The sequence below is a fragment of the Toxorhynchites rutilus genome, chromosome 1 (assembly GCF_029784135.1).
Source record: "Toxorhynchites rutilus septentrionalis strain SRP chromosome 1, ASM2978413v1, whole genome shotgun sequence".
NCBI classification, from domain to species: domain Eukaryota; kingdom Metazoa; phylum Arthropoda; class Insecta; order Diptera; family Culicidae; genus Toxorhynchites; species Toxorhynchites rutilus.
The window spans coordinates 84026648-84039435 of NC_073744.1; positions in this window are offsets into that span (position 1 = coordinate 84026648).

The following is a 12788-nucleotide window of genomic DNA, read 5'->3' on the forward strand; positions in this document are numbered from 1 at the left end:
TTCAACTTCTGGACGGAGGCTCGTTTGGGGCAGAAGATGAATGTTTCTAGGACAAATTGCATGGAACTGTCGTGAAGCGTGATTAACGTAACTTACGGAACGCGGAGGTCGCGCAAACGTAATTTGACCACTTGATCAATCGACGATATAAATAGTCTAAAATGAATGGAAATCAACTACAACGCTTTATTGCGGTCCAGTTACGGAGAATGCGTTCAACGAACTCAAGCAAATCTGAAGCAATCGCTCAAGCAATCGCATACCGGATAGAATGAAGTTTAACGGATTCATTTCCAATTCCCCAACCATTTTTTTTTTATCCCATTTGTTTATTTTAGGCTCATTAGCATTTTAGCTGTAACAGAGCCGAATTTTAATCGTGTACATGTTACATGGTTATCATATCTATAATTAGCACATTACACAGTAGCCATTTAGGCGTGATCATTGTTGAGCTATTAATAGAACAGCAGCCCTATGTGTCTGGCGCAGCAGAGCAGTTGTATGGATGAATCGATCTTATTTCGACCGTGGATCGATCTCCATCGCTGATGATTGTTGCGTGGACGTATTTATTCTGTAACAACACAAAGTTGGTCAATGAGACATTCACTAAGACGCGACGCGAGACAAGACAAACACTTATTGTTTTTACTATTAAACGGTTTAAAAATTACCTTAAGTGTCGACCGGTTTCGGGCGCGAAGCTGCCCATCTACGGGACAATGTCCGACTCCGTAGATGGGCAGCTTCGCGCCCGAACTTAAGCACTTAAGGTTAAGGAACTTACGCACTTAAGGTTATTTTTAAACCGTTTAATAGTACAAACAATAAGTAATAATAGTATAAACAATAAGGAAAAGAAAAATTACTTCTTTTCCATCACTCCCCAGAAAGAAAACCGAAACTTCCCAAGTTGGAATGAAAACTCGAATCGAACGTGCTGAGAATAGGCCGAAGCAAGTACCTCCTGGTTTAAGCGGTTCTTCTTCGCACCAGGGGTCCTCAGAACTTCCCGGAGCAGCACCCAACAGGTCTACTCCTTTTTCGCGGTCGAGGCAACAGCCACAATCTGGCTTGCTTGCGCTTTCTGACCTGGTGGACAACATTTTAAATGCTTTAAATATAAACGACCCTCTAAAAGCATAGTATTATGTTTTTTTGAAAGAAAAATGTGGTTTTTTGGCAGCGTTCATTTCCCTCGATGCCTGATTCAGTGCAAGAGGTCAAGGATTTGACCACTGCAATACAGTGGAATTGCAGAAGCATTATTCCTAAACTAGATCAGTTTAAATTTTTAGTTCACAGCTCTAACTGTGATGTATTTTCTCTCTGTGAAACATGGCTTTCTTCAGCCGATGAGCTGAATTTCCACGATTTCAACATTATTCGCCTCGATCGAAATGACTTGTTTGGTGGCGTATTATTGGGGATTAAAAAATGTCACTCCTTCTATAGAGTCACTCTCCCATCGATGACAGGCATTGAAGTTGTTGCTTGCCAGACACAAATCAATGGCAAAGACCTTTGCATTGCTTCGATATATATATATCCCTCCCAGAACTACGGTAGGCCGCCATCAGTTCCCTCCCATGGAACAGCATGGGGATCACTCTACGATGACAACCGTGCCACTTTGATTTATGATCTGTGCGACAACTTCAAATTGACAGTTTTGAATACTGGGGAAGCAACCAGAATAGCCAACCCTCCTGCACGGGCAAGCATGCTAGACATATCTCTATGCTCTTCTTCGTTATCCCTGGATTGCATGTGGAAGGTAATCCAAGATCCCCACGGTAGTGATCACCTACCAATAATTTTATCGATCGCTAATGAATCAAGCTCTCGTGAGTCAGTCAATATTTCGTATGCCCTCACGAAGAATATTGACTGGAGAACATTTGCGGAAATAATATCTGAAGCAATTGTTTCAATGCATGAACTTCCTCCACTCGAAGAGTATAACTTTATATCGAGTTTGATTTACGAAAGAGCACTTCAAGCTCAAAAGAAACGTGTACCGGCTACCACTTTCCGACGTCGTCCTCCATCACTTTGGTGGGACAAGGAGTGTTCAAAGGTCTACCTTGAAAAATCATCCGCTTTCAAAAAATTCAGGAAAACTGGATTAGTGGAATGGTTTCTAAAGTACCAAGCTCTAGAAGCCAAACTAAAAGGTTTGATTAAAGCAAAAAAGCGTGGATATTGGTGGAAGTTCGTCAATGGTTTGTCAAGGAAGACCGCTATGAGCACTCTTTGGAATACGGCTAGGAAAATGCGTGGCTGGAACCATACAAACGAAAGTGAAGAATACTCTGACCGTTGGATTTTTAACTTTGCAAGGAAGGTTTGCCCCGACACCGTTCCTGCACAAAACGTCGTACGCGACATTCCACTTCAAAGCGATTATGAGAATTTTTCGATTGTGGAATTCTCAATTGCCCTTCTCTCATGTAACAATTCAGCTCCGGGGTCGGACAAGATTAAATTCAACTTGTTAAAGAATCTTCCCGACTTGGCAAAACAGTGTTTGCTGAACTTGTTCAACAAGTTTCTGGAGCTGAATATTGTCCCGCATGACTGGAGACAGGTGAGAGTGATAGCCATACGGAAACCCAACAAGCCGGCTTGCGATCACAACTCGTATAGGCCGATTGCAATGTTATTCTGTATTCGTAAATTGTTAGAGAAAATGATTCTACTTCGTTTGGACAAGTGGTTCGAAACGAACAATTTGCTGTCAAATACGCAGTTTGGCTTCCGAGGAGGTAAAGGGACGAACGATTGTCTCGCGCTGCTATCTTCTGAAATCCAAATCGCATTTGCTCGCAAAGAACAAATGGCTTCCGTTTTTCTCGATATCAAAGGGGCATTTGATTCAGTTTCCATGGAAATTCTCTCAGAGAAACTTCATAATCGTGGACTTTCACCAATTCTTAACAATTTCCTGTACAATTCACTATCAGAAAAGCACATGATTTTCTCTCATGGCAGCTCGAAATCTTCTCGTTACAGTTTTATGGGCCTACCACAAGGCTCCTGCCTAAGCCCCCTCTTGTACAGTTTTTACGTCAATGATATGGATGATTGTCTAACTAGAGACTGCACGCTGAGACAACTTGCAGACGATGGAGTTATTTCCATCAAGGGTACTAATCCCGTCGTTCTGCAAAAGTCTTTGCAAGATACCCTGAACAATCTGTTCACGTGGGCCCTCAAGCTGGGTATCGAATTCTCTACGGAGAAAACCGAAATGGTCGTTTTTTCTAGGAAGCACGAACCCGCCCAATTCCAGCTTCACCTATCCGGCAAAACGATCCAACACTCTATGTTTTTCAAATACCTGGGTGTATATTTTGATTCTAAGTGTACCTGGGGGAGACACATTGCTTATTTGAAACAGAAATGCCAGCAAAGAATCAATTTTCTCCAAACAATTACCGGAACATGGTGGGGTGCCCATCCAGGAGACCTCATTCAGTTGTACAAAACAACGATATTATCAGTGTTAGAATATGGCAGTTTTGGCTTCCGATCAGCTGCCAGGATTCATATTCTCAAGCTGGAGAGAATACAATATCGTTGCTTGCGTATAGCCATGGGGTGTTTGCATTCGACACATACGATGAGTCTCGAAGTTTTGGCAGGAGTACCCCCGCTTACTCTTCGGTTCACAGAATTATCCTACAGATTTCATCCGTTGCAAGATCATGAATCCATTGGTGATTGATAACTTCGAAAATCTACTCCAACTGACTCCTCAGTCAAGTTTTATGTCTTTATACCATGAGTACCTTACCCACGACGTGCACCCTTCACCAGGCATCTCCAACCAAGTTTGCTTCCCTTACTTCTGCAATTCCTCTGTCATTTAAAAATCCATGGAATCCCAGATCACCTACGCTCCGATTCTATTCCGCCGATATTTTCGGCAGAATATGGGAAAGTTAGATCTGATAAAATGTTCTTTACTGACGGTTCATTCATAAACGGGTCCACTGGCTTCGGCATCTTCAATGAAAATTCCAGTGCCTCTTTCAAACTCAAAGATCCTTGTTCCGTGTATGTCGCTGAACTGGGTGCGATATATTACGCATTAGGGATCATTGAAACATTGCCCATCGACCACTATTTTATTTTTTCAGACAGTCTCAGCTCAGTAGAGGCAATCCGCTCAATGAAAGTTGATAAACGCTCATCTTATTCCCTAACAAGAATAAGGCAACTATTGAGTGTTTTGGTCGAAAAATTATTCAAGATTACCTTAGCATGGGTTCCCTCTCATTGCTCGATTCCGGGGAATGAGAAAGCGGACTCGCTAGCTAAGGTGGGCGCTTTAGAAGGCACACTTTTTGAAAGGCAAATTGCTTATAATGAATTTTTCCACATTCCTCGTCAGTATACGCTCGTAAGTTGGCAGCGCATGTGGAGTGGAGATGAGTTCGGTCGTTGGTTACACACGATTATCCCTAAGGTCTCGACGAGTATATGGTTCAAGGGATTGAATGTAGGTCGTGATTTCATTCGCGTGATATCTCGGCTTATGTTCAATCACTACAACCTAAACGCGCATCTCTATCGCATTGGGCTCGCAGCAAACAATCTTTGTGATTGTGGCGATGGCTACCACGACATCGAGCATGTTGTCTGGTCGTGTATCCGATTCCATGCTGCCCGCTCTCAGCTCACCAGAGCATTGAGGGCACTAGGCAGACAATCGGTTATTCCCGTCCGGGATATCTTAGGTAGCCGTGATCCTGATCTTCTGCTTCATCTATACCTGTTCATCAGAAACGCCGATGTCAACGTTTAATGATGTTTCCTTCGTTGTGTCCCTGTTTCATATCCCTCCTATCCGATCTATAAACTTTTACTTAGTCGCGGCAATACATACACACACTCTTTACAAATGCACGGGCCGAAGGTTGTGCAGTCCACTGATTATTCAACAAGAGCCAAAGGTTGTACCGCTCATGACAACTCTACACGAGCGGATGATTGCGCCAGCTAGTGACCATTCTATCCTGGATTCCTCGAGTCGAGAAAGACGCACCACGCTAGATATGGGGTACAGACTAGGGGGGCGTTGCTGATTAATGGTCAGCTGCATCCCAATAGGAAGTATCCCGTGTCGGGCACACGTACAGATCATCGAAGACTGCGATATACCAATTATGAGAACACTTGTAATACTAACCTCGAGTCAACAGCTAGTAATCGGTTACATATTACTAACATAGACTAAGCAAACATTGTCAAAATATTGAACTCCCGGCCCCGTTAGGCTGACGCCATGCGAGCCGCCTGAGAGTAAAAAGGAGAGCATACACGTGAATCTATATTTATCTCGGTCGGGGCCGTGTATGTGGCAAAGTATGCGAAAACTTTAAGGCAAGCTTGTTTGCAATGTGTCTCTTATTTCGCTATTGTTCTTAAATTGTTATGTCATATATTTTATACAAGTGCTATAACGACATTTGAAAATCATGACACTGTTTGTTATTTTTAGGCTCATTTAATGTAATAAATAAGGATGACAAAACATGTGCTAGAAATGACAGAATCAATGGAGAAGAGATGACCTGGGAAGCTTGAACTAGATCTTGGGTAGACTAAACATTTCAGATTTTCTCTCCGTGATTGACCTGAACCAGCGAAATTGCACAAAAAACACATTGAATGACGCCTGAAAGTAGCAAACCATTCTCATTGTGCAAATATCGGTTGTTCGAACTTTAAACCGTTCCTGTTCAAAGCCTGTCCTAGCCTGCCCCGTACTTACAATAACCAGCGAAGGAAAAGAGTGATATGTAGTATGATATACGCAACTAGAAGGGTCGCATTTATAGCGCGATTCCCTTGCGATTATCATGGAAGGGATAGTTGTTAAGGGGAAGAGTTGAGAATCAGAGTTCACTGAGGTAAGTGATGTGATTATGTGAACACGAACTATCGACCACTCGACGAAACTAAAATCCGAAAATCTCTTTTATTGCACCTAATTTTGGGTTTTGGGTCAGATGACAGAATCAATGGAGAAGAGATGACCTGGGAAGCTTGAACTTGATCTTGGGTAGACTAAACATTTCAGATTTTCTCTCCGTGATTGACCTGAACCAGCGAAATTGCACAAAAAACACATTGAATGACGCCTGAAAGTAACAAACCATTCTCATTGTGCAAATATCGGTTGTTCGAACTTTAAACCGTTCCTGTTCAAAGCTTGTCCTGGCCTGCCCCGTACTTACAGTAACCAGCGAAGGAAAAAAGTGATATGTAGGATGATATACGCAACTAGAAGGGTCGCATTTATAGCGCGATTCCCTTGCGATTATCATGGAAGGGATAGTTGTTAAGGGGAAGAGTTGAGAATCAGAGTTCACTGAGGTAAGTGATGTGATTATGTGAACACGAACTATCGACCACTCGACGAAACTAAAATCCGAAAATCTCTTTTATTGCACCTTTTTTTTATTGAAGTCCAATCGTGACGGCTGACAGTTGACTGTGCGATACCTACACTCAGAGAAATAATTAGTTAATATAACGATTTTTTTTGGTAAATACTACCAATCTATAGTCATTTTCTACTGTATTAATAAGCATATGCAGGAAAACCAATTTCTGTGCGAGTTTTTTGTGCGATTAATTTTGTGCGGCATATGAAAGTGAGCATATTTGACGAAGTTATCTTTCATTTAGTTTTTTTCGATGGTTTATATGCGTTTCAGTGCGAAAAAAGCATATTTGTGTCTAAATTATCCACATCTCTAATCATTCCCATCCTTCCATCAAATGCTCTAAGTTGCGCATGACATGATTTCTAACAGCAACAAGTTTCGACATGGCACTAAAAGCACAACACAGCCACGCGCAACCGAAAAGACAAACTGTCCCATAGCAAAGCAGGGAAACAAAAGGAAACCAAACGGCGAACGGAGTGAATTTGAGTTATTTTCTTGGGGAGAACTATTTTTATGCGGTCCCTATCTACCACCCAAAAGAAATTGTTTCAAATTGTGTACCGAACACGATTTTTTAAAATTACTAGTGAAGTTTTGCACGATTTTTTTTGTGCTGTCCTTATTCCTCGCACTTGCCTGTATGTCAAACAGAACCATGATTCGTATACCCAATATCGGCTTGGTTTCCCGGCGAAAATGCACGTATTAGAATTATATCCTTATTATACCTCCGTATTGTCTTATAGCAACAATAAAAATAATTACCACACGCTGTTCTTACCAGTCTTCAGACATGACAACATTCAAGTTTATTAAAGTTATCGAATAATTTATACAATCCCTACCAAAGATTGTTTGCAATATGTACAAAATATTTGTACATTGTACTTATGTTTGCATTACCAAAGGTATTTGGTAGTTTTCTACCGAGGATTTTTCTTAGTGTAAGAAGGCAACCGGAAGAACTCTTCTAAACCCAATAGACCCGGCGATATGCGCTGTTATTCATCGCGCGTACGCTTTGTAGAATTTCAATCGCGACAGCGGAGAGTGATTGTTTGGAAATCTGAGAAGATAACCGAAAGAACTTCGCTGAATCCAATAGTTCCGGCGATATATTCTGTTATTTATCACGCATACTCTATATCGAAGTTGATCCGCGACGGCGGAGAGTTATCTTTTGGAAACCGAGAGAAACTCTATAAAACCAGTCTCTCGGCGATATGTTCCGTTATTTATCACGCATACTGATTATCGAACTTCAACCTTGACGGTGGAAAATTAATTTTCTTTACGTAATAGTCATGGATAACAGCAATTACAACCATCCTCCAGAGCGGTTTCGGGCCCTCTGCTCTGGTTCTCAAGAGTTTCAAGTTCTGTTCTGGACAAGCTACTATAGAGATCTGTAATTCACAGGCGGAGTTGGAGAAGAAATTATATTGGAAGATGATAATACTGTTTTATCCCCAAAGTTTCGGAGACAGTCTGGTCCAAAAAGTCAAACGTTGATAGAAATTTCGATAAAATGTTCAGGTTGTTTTCCAGTCATTTCGTGCTCAATGCATGTCTCTATTGTATTGAACTTGCTACTAACAATTCATGTAATTGTGTTTAAGGATATCATGATATCGAATACGTTGTTCGTAGCTGTAGAAAACTTAGCAATAAAAGAATTGAACTGGCTGTCGATGAATATAGAGGGCCGGAGCAGGGTTTGACAATTTCGAAACTAACAGATGAAAATAACTTTCATTTCTTCCTTTCGCTTCTGCCCGCGTCAATTTCGATCGTGTGTATTCACTTTCCGTACTGAAACATCTATTTTTCAATTTCGTTCTTTTCTGCTGTTTTTTCCTTTGAATTTGAAAGTAGACGTTTTCATTCGACGTTTTAAACTGCTCGAATTGGTTACATTCATTTTCAGTCGAATGTGTTATATGACAGTTGCATTTTCACATGTGAAAGGACGATCATTGCTTTCAACTGAAAGTTTCATTCGATATAAAGGGTGTGTCACATCAAATTGCATCACGGAAAAAACGCTGTAGAAATTTAATTTTTAGGAATTTTATCTTCAGCTTTCGCTTATAATCAGATAAGAGTGTATAGATCACGTTGGCCATGCTTCACTGTCAATTTTTCGTAAATTTGGAAAAATGTCGTCGAACGAAAAAGAGCGTCGTGAATTAATCCTGTGCACTCATTTCCAGAATCCGGAGTTGTCACATCGAGACATCGGTAAGATGCTGGGAATCGTCCAATCCACGATCAGCAGAGTACTAAAACGATACTTCGAGAACTTAACCATCGACCGGAAGGTGAAGAACGGCAAAAATTGATGCTCCGTCAGTGAAAAAGATCACAAGCGCGTAGTTAAGCAGTTTAGACGTGATCCGAGAAGTTCGGTCCGGGATGTCGCCAATAAGCTGAATTTGTCAAGTTCATTCGTCCAGCGGACCAAGCAGCGGGAGGGCCTGCGTACATACAAGGTTCAGAAGGCTCCTAACCGCGACGAAAGGCAAAACATGGTGGGGAAGACGCGAGCCCGGAAGCTGTACACCGAAATGCTGACAAAGCCGCATTGCCTGGTAATGGACGACGAAAGCTACGTCAAAGCGGACTTTCGTCAGCTGCCGGGCCTGTTGTTCTTCTCCACAGAGGACAAATTCAGCGTTCCGGAGGAGATTCGCAAGCAGAAACTATCCAAGTTTGCCAAAAAGTACATGGTGTGGCAAGCGATCTGCTCTTGCGGAAAGCGGAGCGCCCCCTTCGTGATGACCGGCACGGTAAACGGGCAGGTTTACCTTAAGGAGTGCCTACAGAAGCGCTTACTACCACTATTGAAGCAGCACGAGGGCCCGACCATCTTCTGGCCGGATCTCGCTTCGTGCCACTATTCAAAGGACGTGTTGGAGTGGTACGAAGCCAACGGGGTCACCTTCGTGCCAAAGGAAATGAACCCGCCCAACGCGCCGGAGCTTCGCCCAATAGAGAAATATTGGGCGATTATGAAGCAGGCCCTCCGGAAGAACTCAAAAGTTGTCAAATCGGAAGCGGACTTCAAAGAAAATGGATTTCTGTTCAAAAAAAACTACAACCTGACGTTGTACAGAACCTTATGGACGGGGTAAAGAGGAAGGTGCGAGCATACGGGCTTGGGCTCGAAGTATGAATAAAAAGCAAATGCCAAAAGTTGTTTAATAGTTTTTATTTTACTGTCTAAAATTTTCAAAAGGATCGGTCTACTGGGCGAATTTCTACAGCGTTTTTTCCGTGATACAATTTGATGTGACACACCCTTTAATTTCTCCAAACTTGATAGTCCCGGATCGATACCAAAATTTTTTTTCTCGATTTTTTGCAAAAAATTATAACTCAAAAACTGTTATATCTATAAAATTTGGGTCAAAGGATGAAACATTCTATCTCAACTTTCTATCTATTATACTTTCATTCTATTATAGTTTCAGGAATAGAGGGTATTTTGGTATGGAGACCCCTGAAAAAATAATGTTTTACTAGTTACATTTTTGTGTGTAAATTATCGCGTTTAACATGTTCTTGACATGTTTCTGAATATAAAAATGTTAGCAGAGCATGTAAATCGCGATAAAGTATGCATACAAATGTTACGAATTAAACATTAATAGTAATTTTTCAAAGAAAAACATGAAAAAGTTGTTTTTCGAAAAACTTTTCCCCTGTAAAAGTGCTCATCTTCCGATGTATGAATGACTTGTTGGAAATTGCATGAGCTATTCATATCTGCTTTTTCAGAATATTAAAAAAACATATTTTAGAGAAAAATGAATTATAATTTTAAAAATTTGTTTTTTTTTCAGCGATTTTTTTATTCAAAATTTGCTTGATATTTTATAATGAAAACATAAATAATTTCCTACATTTCATTCTTTGACAAAAATTGTGTAGGTCTAATGGATTTTGTGTACAAGTAAAACGAGTAATGAGTAAAACATTATTTGTTCAGAAGTCTTCATGCAAAAATGCCCTAGATTCCAGAACCTATAAAAGATAGAAAGTTGACATCTTCCACGAAAGTTCATATTTTAATATGATCTAAAACATTGTCGAATATACTCTATCGCTATCTAGTCTTTAAACAAAATTAGGATCACTTGTACTTTTTCCAAAGGAAACATGAAAAAGTTGTAGTTAGAAAAACTTTTTTCCGGTAAAAGTGCCCATCTTCTGATGCATAGACGACTTGTTGGCTATTTATATATATTTTAAAATACGTTTTTTGAGAAAAATGAATTTTTATTTTTAAAATAATGTGTTTTTCAGCTAACTTTTTTGAATTCGGTATTTTTATGAAAATTTAAATAATTTCCTACATTTCATCCTTTGGCTTGAATTTTGTAGGTTTTATTGTTTTTGGGTTATATTTTTTTTTTGTTAAAAAATCAAGAAAAAATGTTTGACCCTTTAAAAAAGTAGTCTAGTTCTTTTTTGAATATTTCAAGTATGCAAAGTTGCTCAAAAGACCCATGTGTTTACACCCACAGCGTTTCGCTGCTCTCTGAGATAATTCTGGCATGAAATTCGTCAGTTAGTATTTAACAAGGTTGTGTAAATATATTATTACAAACAAAAGCCTCTTCGAGAGGTCAATCAATTGGATTTTACGACTAGCTATATGTAGTTGGTTTACTCTGACTGAACCAAACAAAAAACTTCGTCCACTATGACTAAGCAATTTGATTATGAAATCATATCATTTATTCAGTACGCAGTCGACGTAGATTTTAATTGGCCTGAAATAGTATTTTAGTCACCAAAAATAATCGAGTGTATGTATTTGCAAGTACAATTCGTGATTTTCCATGAAAAATATATTTCAATGACAAACGGGTTGAAATATATTTTAGGGAGATTTTGAAATAGAGTACTCACAGTCAATGAAAGAGTTGTTGAATTCAAAATCGATTATTAGTAGTTTAGTAATTACATTTTTTTACTGTCTGACACGTGGTCCCCTCTGTCTGAATAAGATATAATACTATATTCGATCAACTCTCCAATAACTATGAATTGTCTGAAAAACATATACATTGTGGTTCAATACGAGTTACATTTCCGCGTTCATTGAAGGACTAATGGAAGAATCTTCACATGTTCATGTTCATTTGTTCATACGGATAGCCCCAACCCCACAGCACGATTTCATATGGCTGCTTCGTTTTGTAGGGAATGTTAGGGAATCGCCTTGCGGTCTGGTCGAATGTATGCGAAATCATATTCTCTCGTTTGGACACGGGAACAACTAATTGACTACAAAAATGTGTGCGAAATCATATTCGCTGGATTGGATAGAAGAATCCCCCGAGGACCGATTTCATCAGGGAACAAACATGTTTTTGTGTCAATACGTAACAAATATCACTCGTACAAATTGTATCTTTGGAATGAAATGATTATCATACCAACTCGTTCCATCGGCAAATAGGTATCAACACTCAAAACCTTACATCCCAAATGTAACGCTCTCATTTTGGAAAAAATGGCTCCTTATAGAACTTTTCATGGAACCACATTTTACGAAATTATTTAATTATTTATTATGATTCCACAAACTGAATCCTTATAATAAACACCTAATTCTATTTTCAAATACAGTTTTGGACATCTTAAAGTCGAACACAGCAGAAACCCCATTTAACTTGCGGAAACAACTATCTAAGGGGTTATGAAATCCATATGAAGTCCTATGGAGACTGATAAACAAAAAATCACGCTCACATAGTTGTCGAGATGGTACATAGAACGATACATTATACAATAGAAAAAATCAGCTAAATAAAACTATATCCACTGGTTCAACATTAATAATAACCAGTGAAAATGTAACAGAAAACTAGCCTGCCCTCCATGGATTTACTTCCCATACTATTCCCCATTTAAACTAAAAAAAAATACTCCGCATATAGTGATAGAACCTCTGATTCACACAGTATCATTCTATCTACATTCAGGAAACAATGTTCCTCAATGAAGCCGACTTCGTGCGGAACGGAACCATTCGGTTGTCGTTGGAAATCGATTTTGGAATTCATAAAGCATAAAGCATTTTCCCCAGCGGTATTAGTATTAGCTATAAAAAGTTTAATATTCATTCTTATTTATTGCATTGCATTGCCAGGTCTGGTAAAAACAGTGGGAAACAATTTCAAAATAGTTGCAGCAGAGCATTCCAAAGTTATCATTGCGCGGGAGGACAGAGAGGACAAAAATACGAATCAGCTCAGTGCACGTATTTTTCGGGCTGCGCTCTTTTTTTTTTTTTGCTCGTTCACTTCG